General features: G+C 36.4%; 1 protein-coding gene across 1 annotated transcript in view; it reads left to right on the top strand.

Annotated features, from left to right (window-relative positions):
* Positions 1 to 13,710, top strand: part of LOC149808374 (solute carrier organic anion transporter family member 4A1-like) — a 95,621-nt gene that overhangs the window by 44,035 nt on the left and 37,876 nt on the right. The gene's annotated exons all lie outside the window — the stretch shown is intronic.

Raw genomic sequence — 13,710 nt, 5'->3', positions numbered from 1 at the left:
TTATATTACGTTATGGCATCATGGTTTGGTGATTTTGCTTGAACATTGCTTTCACGTTGTTTTTTAACGTCCTTCAACCTCGTGAAAATATTAAAAATACTATTGAAAACAGTGAAGAATGAAAGATATGTTGTTTTTGTAAAATACATTCACTCATCTATTGTCAAATAGATCCAAATCTACAAGTAATCATTACAAAGACAGCTTAGCAAGTTATATGTATCATTAACCAATACATATGGGCAGCCGTTATCGCCAAAATTGCATTGATCCAATGATGCAGTATGAATCAAATGATTTGATTCAGCAAATGAAATGATAAATCTAGATTCCAAATGGTGTGGTCTCATAAGAAATGATTTGAAGAATAAAACGGAATTATGAATTTAGATTCCAAATGAGGTGATATTAAATGAAATTATGTAGTATGAAACTAAATGATTTACCCCAACAATGGAATGATTAATTCGGATTCCAAGTGACGTGGTATTTAATGAAATGACTTTGCATGAAATTAAATGATTTACCCCAACAAATTATATGATTAATTCAGATCCCAAATGATGTGGTATTTAGTGAAATGACTTAGTATGAAGTGTGAAATTAAATGATTTAATCCAACAAACGGAATTATTAATTCAGATTCCAAATGATGTGGCATTTAATGAATTTATGTAGTATGAAATTAAATCATTTAATGCAACAAATTAAATGATTGATTCAGATCCCAAATGATGTGGCATTTAATGAATTTATGTAGTATGAAATTAAATCATTTAATCCAACAAATTAAATGATTAATTCAGATCGCAAATGATTTGGTATTTAATAAAATGACTTAGTATGAAATTAAATGATTTAATCCAACAAATGGAATAATTAATTCAGATTCCAAATGAAGTTGTATATAATGAAATGACTAAGTATGAAATGAAATGATTGAACTCAACAAATGAAATGATTAATTCCGACCCCAAATGATGTGGTATTAAATGAAATGATTTAAACAACACGGCGGAACGATGAATTCAGATTCCAAATGACGTGTTATTAATTGAATTTACATAGCATGAAATCAAATGTTTTAACCCAATAAAAGATACGATGAATTTAGATTCCAAATGACGCAGTATTAAATAAAATGACTTAAAGAACAAAACGGAATGATCAAGTCTGTTTCCAAATGATATTAAATAAAATGATGTAATCTAAAATGAAATGATTTAACTCAACAAATAAAATGATGAATTTAAATTCCAGATGATTTGTTATTGAATAAAATGGTCTGAAGAACAGAATGGAATGATGCATTCAGATTCCAAACGACGTGGTATTAAATGAAATGTGTGGAATGCAAACGGCCTGACTAGGAACAGTACTACAATGTAAGGTCGAATAAATTGGATGTAAACTTTACGTGTCCGAACTCAAGTTTTTGGTCGTCCCAGGCAGTAAGACAACCGTAGATATTATCTGCAATTTAGAAACGCAAATACTGTTTGAAATAAAATGCAAATAAAGACAACATCAAACCAAAGTTTGATGAAGGAAGAGCTCAACCAATTAACCTTGTATGTTTCCCTCCGGTTGGGTTGGGCATAATTGATGGTATCTGATATTGCTTCGTCAGTTTCATCGGTCTTGACCTTGGTATTCCTTTTCCAGTAAGTCCTTCAAGAGTAAGAAATATCTTTTTAAACAAATTTTACGTCAGTAGAGAAATCTATTTTGCATCAATAATTAGAGGAGTATTTGTCAAACGCTTCAGTTATTTGCATAGACATAGTTGCAGTACATATGTTAACACACAACATGGTGCCATAGTGGCATGCAGTATTATACACATGAACATATTCTAAATATCAAAACCATGCCGATCAAACCTTTTGCATGGGGCCCTTTCCATTACGGTCCTCGAGACTCTTTTTCGACCATTATTGTTGTTTTTCTTTTCATCATTCTGTGGATACTACCCCCTATGCTGTAACTAACAAGAGAACACAAGCAGTTGTAATAATAATAATAGTGGAAGCATAATTTATAAACAAAACTTCAGTAAAACCACTGAACATCACAAATGACAGGGTTATACTAACTAAATAGCCCGACACCCTGGACTAATCCTGACGGAGAGAATTTAGTCCCGGGCAAGTGCAATGTTTCAAAATTTAAACGAAAAGTCCCAATTTTTTTCGCAAGATTTATGCACCGCCATTTTCTGTTGCTTTACTTTTCCAGCTCATAATTCTTTTTACAGTGTTAACGGAGTTATTAATAAGGAATTGAGTATTTAAAATAGGGATCATACATGCTTTTTCTGGTATCAACGTTACCTATCCTGAGGGGGTATTTGAAGCCTGAGCCTGAATGGGTGAGGGTTTCAACGGTCCCGAGAGAAACGGCTGAAAACGTGAAATCGCAGAAACCCCACTAAAACCTTTTTACTTAGCAGATGTAGCTTTACTTAAAGTTTTTATGTGGCAGCGCGCACACCCGCTCGAATGATGTAAATTGAATGAGCGAATTGTTCATTATAATATATGTACTTCTGAGAAATAAAGTAACTACCAGGTCTTTGGCTGCTAATTGCGTGAAATCGCTCAGATTCTGGTCTATTTGATTTATACGTAAATGAGAACACACACTGGTTACTATAAAGTAGACGAGCTGAGAAATCAACATTGTTTGCATTGTTAATTCTATCGTTCTGAATTAATAATTTGTACTAGAGCAAGACAGAATGTCTTATTTTTCTACTCAGAAAATTTTTCTATTCTGAACAACTGGCTTCCATGTTTTCAAGTCAATACGCAAACGTTGCGTTACTGCAGAGTCATTCATTTCTGGTGCGGCCCAAAAAAGGGGTAAGAATAACAACAAACAAGGACATCACTGGCGCGTCAAATCTGATATTGATATATGCTTACGGACACATCGATACACCTCGTCTAACAATGCTGTGCATTTTCAAGTAACAATAGGTGACAATATGACGCGCTGAAATGTAACTTTTCAAAACATCGGATATTGACGGTCGCTCGCATGTAACGAATGGCTTTATCTATCTTGGTTGGATTCCAATAAGGAACAAGTAATCTGTTTGCTTTGCGGGAAACTCAATCCTAGAAAGCTGCACGTGTAACAATTCTTTCTAGATTCAAGAATACTCTTGTATCTTAGCAGTTCTTCTATCCGACCAATTGTGAGGTTTTCTATACGAGTCTGTTAAAGATTATATATATATATATATATATATATATATATATATATATATATATATATATATATATATATATATATATATATATATATATATATACACACACACACACACACACACACACCGATACTTTGTTTGAAAATGGTGTCACCTAGCAAGGTGTTTACATGTGCGAAACAGTCTTGTAGCGATATCAACCCCAATATCAAGTGAAAACATTGACCTCTGTTACTAGAAATACTAATTATTGATTTATTGATCTATGTACATGCAGTAACGCTTCAAAACAATTTAAAACAGTACATATTTTTCAGCCACCATCCGCTCCAGCAGGCAGAAAAAGTGCTGTTTTGTAAAATTTTATACATAAACAATCATAATTCATGTCTGCAAGCATACAAGCTGACGAATAAAATGGTTTCTGACACATGTTACAAAATTCAATTGCTTTTGGGGGGAAATAACAATGAAAACTGCACGAAACAATTACGGTTTCCTCTCAGATTTGACCGTTTAATACAGCACAATAACGTAGTATAAAATTAACTTACTATCCAAGTATAAATTACACCATTTGCTGTGTGAACTGTTAGATTCATTGTATATACGTGTTATTTATAAGGTATGTATAGTTACGAGCATGGAGAACAATTTAGATGATGTGCATGTGTAATGTTTGCAAATTTGCATCGGCGTGAATTCCGCATTTAACCAAATCGCAACCATATACCAACGTTGCAGAAACTTTGTGTTAGCTGGGTCTCTCTCTCTCTCTCTCATAATAACAACATTACTCTATGAACCACAGAGCTGTAAATTATTTGTATTATGACTACCAAGCCTTGAGCAAGCTCTAAGAGTTGTCCCCTAAATCTTGTCGGTAAACGTGTGCTAAATCAACTATTATTCGTGTGGTACCGTAGTTGCTACAAAACGAGAATACAAAGACCCAAGGAACAATTATCTATCTATGAAGGTAAGAGCACCGCATCACAATCAGAGGCACATACACTAATTCACACACTGACGAAAAGCTTCTTTTTTTTTTTCAAGCACTGAATTTAATACCGTTGATAATTAATGTATACACACTTTTATGTACAGCTATGCAGTATTTTGAAGTGGACATTTGTACCAGAAAATGGAACGGCGATTTACTGCAACAAAGAAAGAAAAAAAAACAATTAACAGAAAACATTATTATAAGTATCGAGACGTTGCCTGTTCATCGCTTATATATATATATATATATATATATATATATATATATATATATATATATATATATATATATATATATATATATATATATATATATATATATATATATCGATTGAAACTTAAATTAACTGATTGCCAGTCTTTTAAAGGAACTCACTCTAATGTCGGCGTTCGTGGTGGGGTTTCTTCTTAGGTTAAATGAATAAGTGGAGAAAAAAAAGATTGGGGGTGGGGGCAGTACTATTAATTATTTTCTTCTAAACCAAGAAATGCTAGTTACAAATGTCCTTTTACACACTAAGAATCAATCACGGCAGCATTTCCAAGCAAAGAAAATCGTTTTCAATCCGTAAGTTGTCTGATGGTGTTGTGATATTAAACTTGTGGATACATAATTTATGTTATGTTGATGGATGCAAAATAGGTATGTCTTTAAAAGGTGGCGTTAAGAGTGGTACATCAAATTTTGCCACATCGTGTTTAGTCAGTACTCACAAAGCTCAGAGACTGGCCATGCAACCTTGGACTCGATTCATACGTGAAGATTCAGAGTCTTTTGTTAAGGATGCTCTGAATTTCGAAGTTTGCTGCCAGGAGGACGTGGACCAAGTAAACAATATGGGGCTAATATTAGTTATGGATAGAGGGTGGGAAAGAGATTGCACAGCACGCTCTGATTGTCGTTTGCTTGAAGGGTGACCCTAAACACGTAAGAGGGGAAATCGATAAAACTTTCGAGCTATTATCATATAAATTTTAAAAAATCCAGTTGTTTTTTTTTTTTTTTTTGCTGGTGGCAGAAAAGTGCATGTCAAAGATCACAGAATAGGAGACATTAGTTTTTTTTATTGAACGTTCTGTTGATTCTTTGTTTTATGGGTTTAAAGTCATTTTTCAGTACATGATAAACTATATATGGAGGCCAGTATAGCTGGTTGAGGAAGAACCCATGAAAAGCCCAGGGAATAACCACCGACCCAAGGGAAACTACTAACAAGCTTCTCACATACCCACGTTGGCCGAGCCTGAGACTCGAACCCACGAGGACAGAAGTGAAATGTCCGTGATCTGTAGAGGCGAACGCCGTTGACTACTCGTCCCCTAAACGTTCTATAAACCTCGAATATTTTTTTGTCAGATCTGTTTTCAGACAGCCGATGAAACTACGCATTGTACTTGCCTGAAATTTACATAAAGGCTCTTTTACAATATTATTAGCCGTTTGTTAAGGTGCGTGCTTCAATCAACCGGTACACGGCTGGTGGTTGCTGGGGGAGGTGGGGGAGGTTAATAATAATAATAATAATAATAATTATTATTATTATTATTATTATTATTATTATTATTTAATAAACCTTTCGTTATGAAGAAGGAAAGTCGAACAGGATACTACAATCACAGGCGGACTAAATGAGTCTCTATCTTTTTTCTGAACAGATGGCCATAGAAATAATCAATGCACTCAATGAACTATATGTACATAATTTTTACGAGATGCAAGTTATGTTGATATAAATAAATGTTACAATGATGTCAAAGGAAATTCTTTCAATGAATAGTTGTGTTGACTACACTTTACTCCACCATGATCGTCAACAACGATCTAATGCTACGATATATCATCTTCTCTAAAAGGACATTTACACCAAACTTTGATCACAAATTAATGAAACAAGTGAGCTTCACAGCATTACGTGACCTTTTATTTATATGCAGTTAAAGGTTGTATTATACAAGTCGAATAAAAATAAACACTTTTGTAAAATGGGCAAACTCGAACTCACTTTTAATTGTTTATAGATAATTGAAAATATGTGATTTAATAACCTATAATATATAAATTCTTCATATATGATCCAAATTTCATTTGTATCGTATGCTTTCTAGCCAGATTTCATTCTTATTGTATGTTATTTATCCAGATTTCGTATGCTTTCTGTGAGGGAGGGAGTGATATGATCCCCCCCCACCTGTTACTGTTACCTGGTACTTTGGTTATGGTTATTTAGGAGATGATTGACCACGGTGTTATTGCCCGGGTCGAGCAAACAATAAAATAAAAATATGAAATTAATTATGAAATAAAAGAGATCTGAGCAAAGATAGAGAATAGAACAACACGAGCCCCTGTATGAAAAATGTAACAATCTAATCAGTTACATAAACAAAATGAAACTGAACATGACATTTGAGTGATAAACTTTCTCTTAGCAATAGAATTAAAAATGTGTCAGTTTTGCTTCTCCTGGGAGCAAGCAACATTGCCACTCTTTTTACGTAAGATATCGTCTTATCGCAATTCGACAGAACTTAGCTAATGTGGTCAGTTTGCAGGTTGATACACACACCTTATTATTATCAGATTAATGTCTCTCTAGCTGCTATTCGCATTCCTAAATGGAACCATGACTTAACTAGACCTCTTAGACTAACCATTATGTCCCACTGTGAGACACACACCTATTTTCCTTGGTTAAGAGAATTCACAACTTAATTACGCGGATGAATTAATGGACTTCACGTCTTGTCTTAACAACATTACTTGCTAACTAACGAGTCACTGATACAGATATCGTAAAATCAAATCTAAGCATACACGCTACATATAATCACAGACGGATAAATTCACATATCCACAGAATTTGTAGCCAGACTCCAATATTTGTAATCAAAATGTCTAGGTAGAAGGGGAAATCTATTATGTACATAGCCAAAGATAGGATGAAAAAAAAAGATAAAAACGTTAATTGCCTCAAACAAATTTACGATTTATACTTATATAATATCGTATTTGGGATGTAAAGAGAGACCTATACTGATATATCAAAAAAGAGGTTTAAGGAGAGAAAATGGTAGGAATGTCCACACCAATACACAGCCATACCATCATAATTATTTATTATCCTACACTTAAAAAGAATACGACTAAATGATCTGGGATGCATTCTTTGCTTTTGACAAAGTTGCTACAGTGCTGCAGGTTAGCCTTCCTATCGGTCTGTAAAAATTAAATCGGACTAAATCTTGTACCTTCCAATCATACCTAGGAGTTTGATTTGACTCCATATTCCCTTGATCCTCCTCGGTATAAAAATAACTGTCTGTTGTCAAAGTGTTAGTTTTCCATTGGCTCCATGTCCTCTAACAAAAATGACACTATTGGTTCATGATGTTTGTTTCTAATGACCTCATATTGCTTTGTTAAAATGCCTCTAAGGTATCATAATCCCCATCAAGCGTCCTCCTTGCACATTGCAGGAAGCCGTAATGTTAATTTCCCACTGACGATCAAGTGTTAGTTTTGGTCCATATTGAATGCGATTATTGGCACAATTTTCATTTAAACCCAAATAGATATCATAGAAGTCTTTTGACGAAAACCCCATGTCGATATGACAATCGATTCAGGAGAAGTAACGATTACGATATTTTCAAGATGGCCGCTATTTTCATTTACAACCAGAAGTACTAACGAATTCGATGGCTTTGAGTACTATTTCTTAACTGGATATCTTGGGAAACAATGGTATTAGTTGAGGATTATAGCAATCGATATTATGATGATGGCATCCATTTAGAGTGAGAAACATAAGCAAGATTTCCATGATGATCGCTGTGTCTACAATACACAATGATCGGGGGACACCATTGCGATTCAGGATAAACTTGACATTGGGATGTGTGTGTGTGTGTGTGTGTGTGTGTGTGTGTGTGTGTGTGTGTGTGAAGTTGCAGGACAATCCTCCAAGTAGTTTAGGGGAAGTAGAGATAACAAACTTGTGCTAAGGGATGGACGACGGACGGCGTGCAATCTTATAATCTCCTGTGCGTCAATACATGTGTATTTCGAAGTCTTTCACTTGTAAAAGTGATTGTTTTACCGATTTTGTCGACCAAGGTAGCTTGTATGATGAAGCAAATGTACATTTGGCATGATTTGTATTCGAAACTTTTCTAGACATATTCGTTGTATTTAACAGTAGTATATGAAAGTGACCTGCATGTAAGCCAATAAGATTAAATTATCAACAGGTGTTTGAGTAAGTATTTGTTTCCGTAAATTACCTAATAACACAAAAGTCAATATCCTGGTATTAGGTGGTTCATGTATACATATACCGCATACCTCAGAGCGGAATTTTCAAGCAGCAGGAGGCTGGACAGACCATTAGGTCTACGAATAAGAGAACGCAGTTAGAGAACGAGTAAAAAATGGACATACAAGGTCGAGAAGGATAAATCGAGGCCTCAAACACGTCCGGAGGCTCGTATACCCCCCCCCACACACACACACATACACACACACTCTCCTTCCATACTGCTGTGTATGATCCGGAAACGACGGTGACTGAGCGTCGTTGATCGTCTGCGTCGCTGTTTACAGCCGGTTGCTGGGCCTCGAGCATAAAAATAGTAGCTGCCGGCGGCAATATGTCTCTCAACCAAAACTTTTATCGAGGCCAATGCGATATCTTGACCGAGGATCATGTAGATTGCTTGCAATAAACTCATGTGGCTCCCTCTGTGCATGTGCGAAGACGTTTTTAAATCTAAGTATATCCATGTCGCCGGAACACCAAGTCTGATTAATATTTCGCAGCGCGATACAGATCAAAGCCATTGAAGACAACCAAAAGATTGCAGTTATCTCTGATGACTTTAGGAATCTGAGTGTGTCGTTGTGTGACGTAGATCACGTCGGTGTTTATATGTCTACTTCGTTAATATGTCCGGGCTGGGTTTGTCTGTTTGTCGATCATGACATCGTCGTACACTATGAGGTTGTTGATGTCATCAAGATCTTCATTGATTTCCTTGAGAACACTATAGAACTGCTGATCATCTACCGATGGTGCTACTAAGTAAAGTTTGTCAAATTTGAGCCGTCTCGTTATCATGTTAATCAGCAGCTGGGTTTTAACAGATCCAGACGGACCTATGATAATTCCTCGAATGGAGCTTGGCAATGCTGGATTATGTTTAGTTGTCTCCGGCTCTCGTGTTGCAGAAAAGTCTATAACATTCATGTTGTACAAATATGATAAGGTACACCAACGGCCAACCAAGTACGGTCCTGATCGATGAAGCGTATATATCAACGGCGTAATCTGGCGTTGATATTTGAATGTCAGCACTTTGCGTTGGCTCGTATACCGTTATTGCGGTTTTTTATTCTCGGCCTGTGATATATTTAATTCTGCGTTGAAACTCATCGTTTTGTTCGATTTGATAACTCCCAGTCGGCAAGCCGACCACGTTCCAGTCGAGCATTCTCTCGGGATTTATTCTTGTACGCAAATATCAGTGAGTTGCTGCAGGGCCGTCTTAACAACATTGTAGGCTCTGGGCAAAGCAATGCACTGGGGCCCCCTACCGGCCCTACCCACCCACAGGAATTCCACTAGATGTCACTATTTTTTAAAATTGGGAAACGTGCTACCCACTGCACTTTTAAAGCAAATTAAATTGCCAAAAGATCTTTCAGTATTCATTAACAATATGGGCAACATGATGCCCCTATAAGCGTGAGGCCCTGGGCAACTGCCCAGTGTGCCCATGCCTTAAGACGGCACTGAGTTGCTGGCGGGCAAACCCCCAAACGAAATTGATCTAATACTTGGCCAACTATTATAGACTCGCAGTAGTGCAAGCACGATTTCAAGAGACCGCTGAGATCCATTGGATCCTAGTTGTACCCTTATCGGTGTAGCGAAGACAATATCAAATTCTGGTGCCTTTGACGTCGCTGATGTCATCATGGTTGTTGGTGGTGTTGTATTAGCGACAATTTGTTCTAGTATTTCTCGTGTTACACGATCGGCAATTCTTGAACTACTAGTCATTATTATTTTATACAGATCCTAATGGAGTGTTAGCACTCCAAACGCTAACGTTCTGAATGCTGAAATTCGATGATGCTGAGATTGTCTCACGATCTGAGCTGGAACGTTCTACGTTCTGCGTGACACTCGCGTCATGATAAATATTAAAACATTTCGGAGAATTCTTTGTCGAATATTAACCCGTCGTTGAGACCGGACGATATCAACGATGATAACCGCGCATGTGTTTGCGTTGCTGCTGACAACAGTGTTTTATTTTCATGAAATTTCTCAGTAGCCCATGTTGATAGTTTCTTTGCGATGATATTAAGAACATCAGCAACACCGGCGATAACGGCAACACCGATTCCTATTACTGGTGATATCAAGTATGTCGCTGATAATGTGCCGAATAAAGTCATTGTTTCATTGACTGCAGCTGATGACGTGAATACAACAACGTCGTTAACCGTGATACGTCTGCGTCTTTTTTTTTTCTTTTGCCGCGTGCGTGTTGATGATAGTTTGCAACGCTTCCGGCCACAAACTCGCTTGTTCATATCTGAAGGATTGTGAGAGATCGCAAATTCTTTCACGATCCAACGATGGTTTCATTAAGTGAGGTGTTAACACTTCAAATGCTAAGTGATTAATTGAGGCGTTTGGCGACAAATTCAATACACCACAGGAACGTCGTTCCGGTTAATCGTTTTGTCTTAGAAATCCGGTATGAATGTTTCCTCAGTACTTTGATTTAACACCAAGGACACGGCGACCACAGCGGTATGTTTAATAGTGTTATTCTGCGCTGACCATGTTGCTGATCCAGATGCTACTATGCATACAACGTTGATGAACGGGGTCATATGAATTATACCCGCCTCAATTCTTCTGACACGCTCAGCAACGTCGGGTATTCCACTGGTTATATCCTTGTACTCACAAAATATCTTAGCAGCCCACTCGCGTTCTGGAGTGTTATAAAATTCTAGTTTTAGAAGCTGATGCCACAGCTGATATCCCGCTACAGCAACTTTAACAGGATCAGCCATAACTTCTATTTAGCCTTGCGGAGTAAAATATCCAGTTTTTAATTCTGGTTTAGAGATATCCTCGACAATATTTTTGACATCCTGAACTTCAGCACGTGTTTTGTCTGCAGACTCAATAGCTTTCTTAATTTGTTTTGACAATGCTCCGATAACTTTTTGTGACGCCGCAGTAGCCGCAGCGATCTTTTTGGTTAGTTCAACAATTGGTTTAAATAACTGTTCTGCTTCTTCTGTAAATCCATCTCTGGCTTCTTATCAATGTTGCAGTTTCTGTTTGACAGAATCGCGAACGGGAAGATATTTCTTAATCGTTGTAAAGCTAGTTCAGCTGTGCGAGATTACATGGTTAGTGCAAAATTATTCATTATTATTACAACGACGATTTAATCGCTGGCAGCTACTGTATGTTTGCTCGTGGTCCGGCACCAGGGTGTAAACAGCGACGCAGACAATCAACGACTATCTTCCACCGGTCTTTCCCCGATTATCTACTTCAGCAGAGAGGGACAGCTCGCCGGTCTACGAGTCTCCGGACGCGTTAGAGGCCTCGATTTATCCTTCTCGACCTTGTATGTCCATTTTTGCCTCCTTCTCTATTTTTGATAAAGGTACTAGCTTCTCTCACTGATGCGCCACCTGGATCTTGATACAGATATATGGTAAAGTGTCATGAGTATGAAGAATATGGAGGCTTCTCCCTCATATCCAAGTAAATGGCTAGACTAATCTCCAAATATTTGGATCGATGGATTCTACAGAGGATATGTCTAACAAAATATACAATTTAATCTGCAGTTATGAGCTTGTAAAGTTTTATTAGATATCTCTTGTTCTTATGTAAACGTTTATCAATTGCGAAATTGATGAACAAAATCCGTTGAAACAACGATATTCGCACACGAATGAGACAGTAACAACTCTCTTGCATTCGACGGACAAACGTTATGCCACATGAAGGTGTGATATAGCTCTACTAAATAAAGTTCATACCATTGTTGGTATTACGATATCAGTCGAAAGAGAAAATCGCACATTAGTATGTACTGCTTGAAAAATATGCATGCTACACATGGAATGTATGCTGCACACGCTTGTATATAAGACGAGCATGTGCATAGTCTTTTCTTTGAACGGTATTTATCGATTTGTACTTTGACCATATCCTTTGTCCGTATGAAATAATTAATATGAAGTCCTCGAAACACACTTTAATTCAAATGATATTGTAGAATTCTTTCGTATAATAATTATATTACCGTTTAGTAGAAATTCATTTTGTGGAATATTTCTTTCTATAATTTTCATTCTGCGTAACAATACATTTTGTGACCGAGAAACTGTGGAGGATTTAGTCTTAATTGCATCAAGATGGTTTTAGAATATTTTCAGCGCTTCAACAATATTAGGTGGCACGTATTTTGGCAATGAATGGAATAATAAAGGTCGTCGTTCCCGTTCTGAAGAAAAGATGAACCCTGTCAAGCTCCCGCTCTGCACTCATCGCCAGTAACGGCTTATGTCTTGTCTTGTTATTTGTTATCTCTCACTCTAACCAGACGTTATTATTATAACTTTTCACAAGTAGCTATCACTCTGTATAATCGATGTCCAAGATTTATTATTCTTCTTTTAAAATAGCTATTGCCTACGATATAGAATTTGATCTTTTTGAAGCGCATGTCTTTATTTAAAACTGTTGTCGGATTTGTTTTTCTCAGGTAACGTAACATTGTATGTTTGACAGTGTTTATAATTCATGAATATGCCGACAATATCACCGTCTTCAACAAACAATAACAATTAAAATCAGCGTAATTACACAGTAAACGCTGGACATTTAATAGATGGAAAAATAAGTCATCATGCCGTAAACACTATGTCACTGCGAAAGCATTTAAAATATAATTAAAAACAAAACAGGTCCATGTTAGACAACAAAATTAAACTGTTCGGCTTATAGACAGGTTAAAAACAAGCAAATATTGCATGGAATTAGTATATAGCCAAGGCAGATATAATCATGCTTACATATATTGCATAGCACTTCAGATAAAACCATAGTATTTTACCTTAGTCTGGTTTTAATCGTATGTTATTTCAGTAGTTTGAAGTTGGGGTTTGCAAGACATGTGACTTGGAAGGTAAAGGATTAGAACGAAAACCAGTGGTGTTTAATGCTCATCTCGTTTGGGGATACAAAAGCTGTAAATATATGTTATTATATGGCTTGGTATTATTGTGTGATGGCATGAATTTTAAATTGTTGAATCGTCACTATAAAAGAGTCCCTAAATTAAACAGCAGCATTTAACCAAGGAAAAATAAAGCAAGAAAATGAACAATGAAGTATTGACAAAAGATGGCAATAAACAAAGCAAAGAGATAAAAGGAGAAG

Source organism: Sinohyriopsis cumingii, chromosome 1, assembly GCF_028554795.1.
Source record: "Sinohyriopsis cumingii isolate HCF-2022 chromosome 1, ASM2855479v2, whole genome shotgun sequence".
NCBI lineage: Eukaryota > Metazoa > Mollusca > Bivalvia > Unionida > Unionidae > Sinohyriopsis > Sinohyriopsis cumingii.
This window is presented reverse-complemented; position numbering and strand designations above follow the sequence as displayed.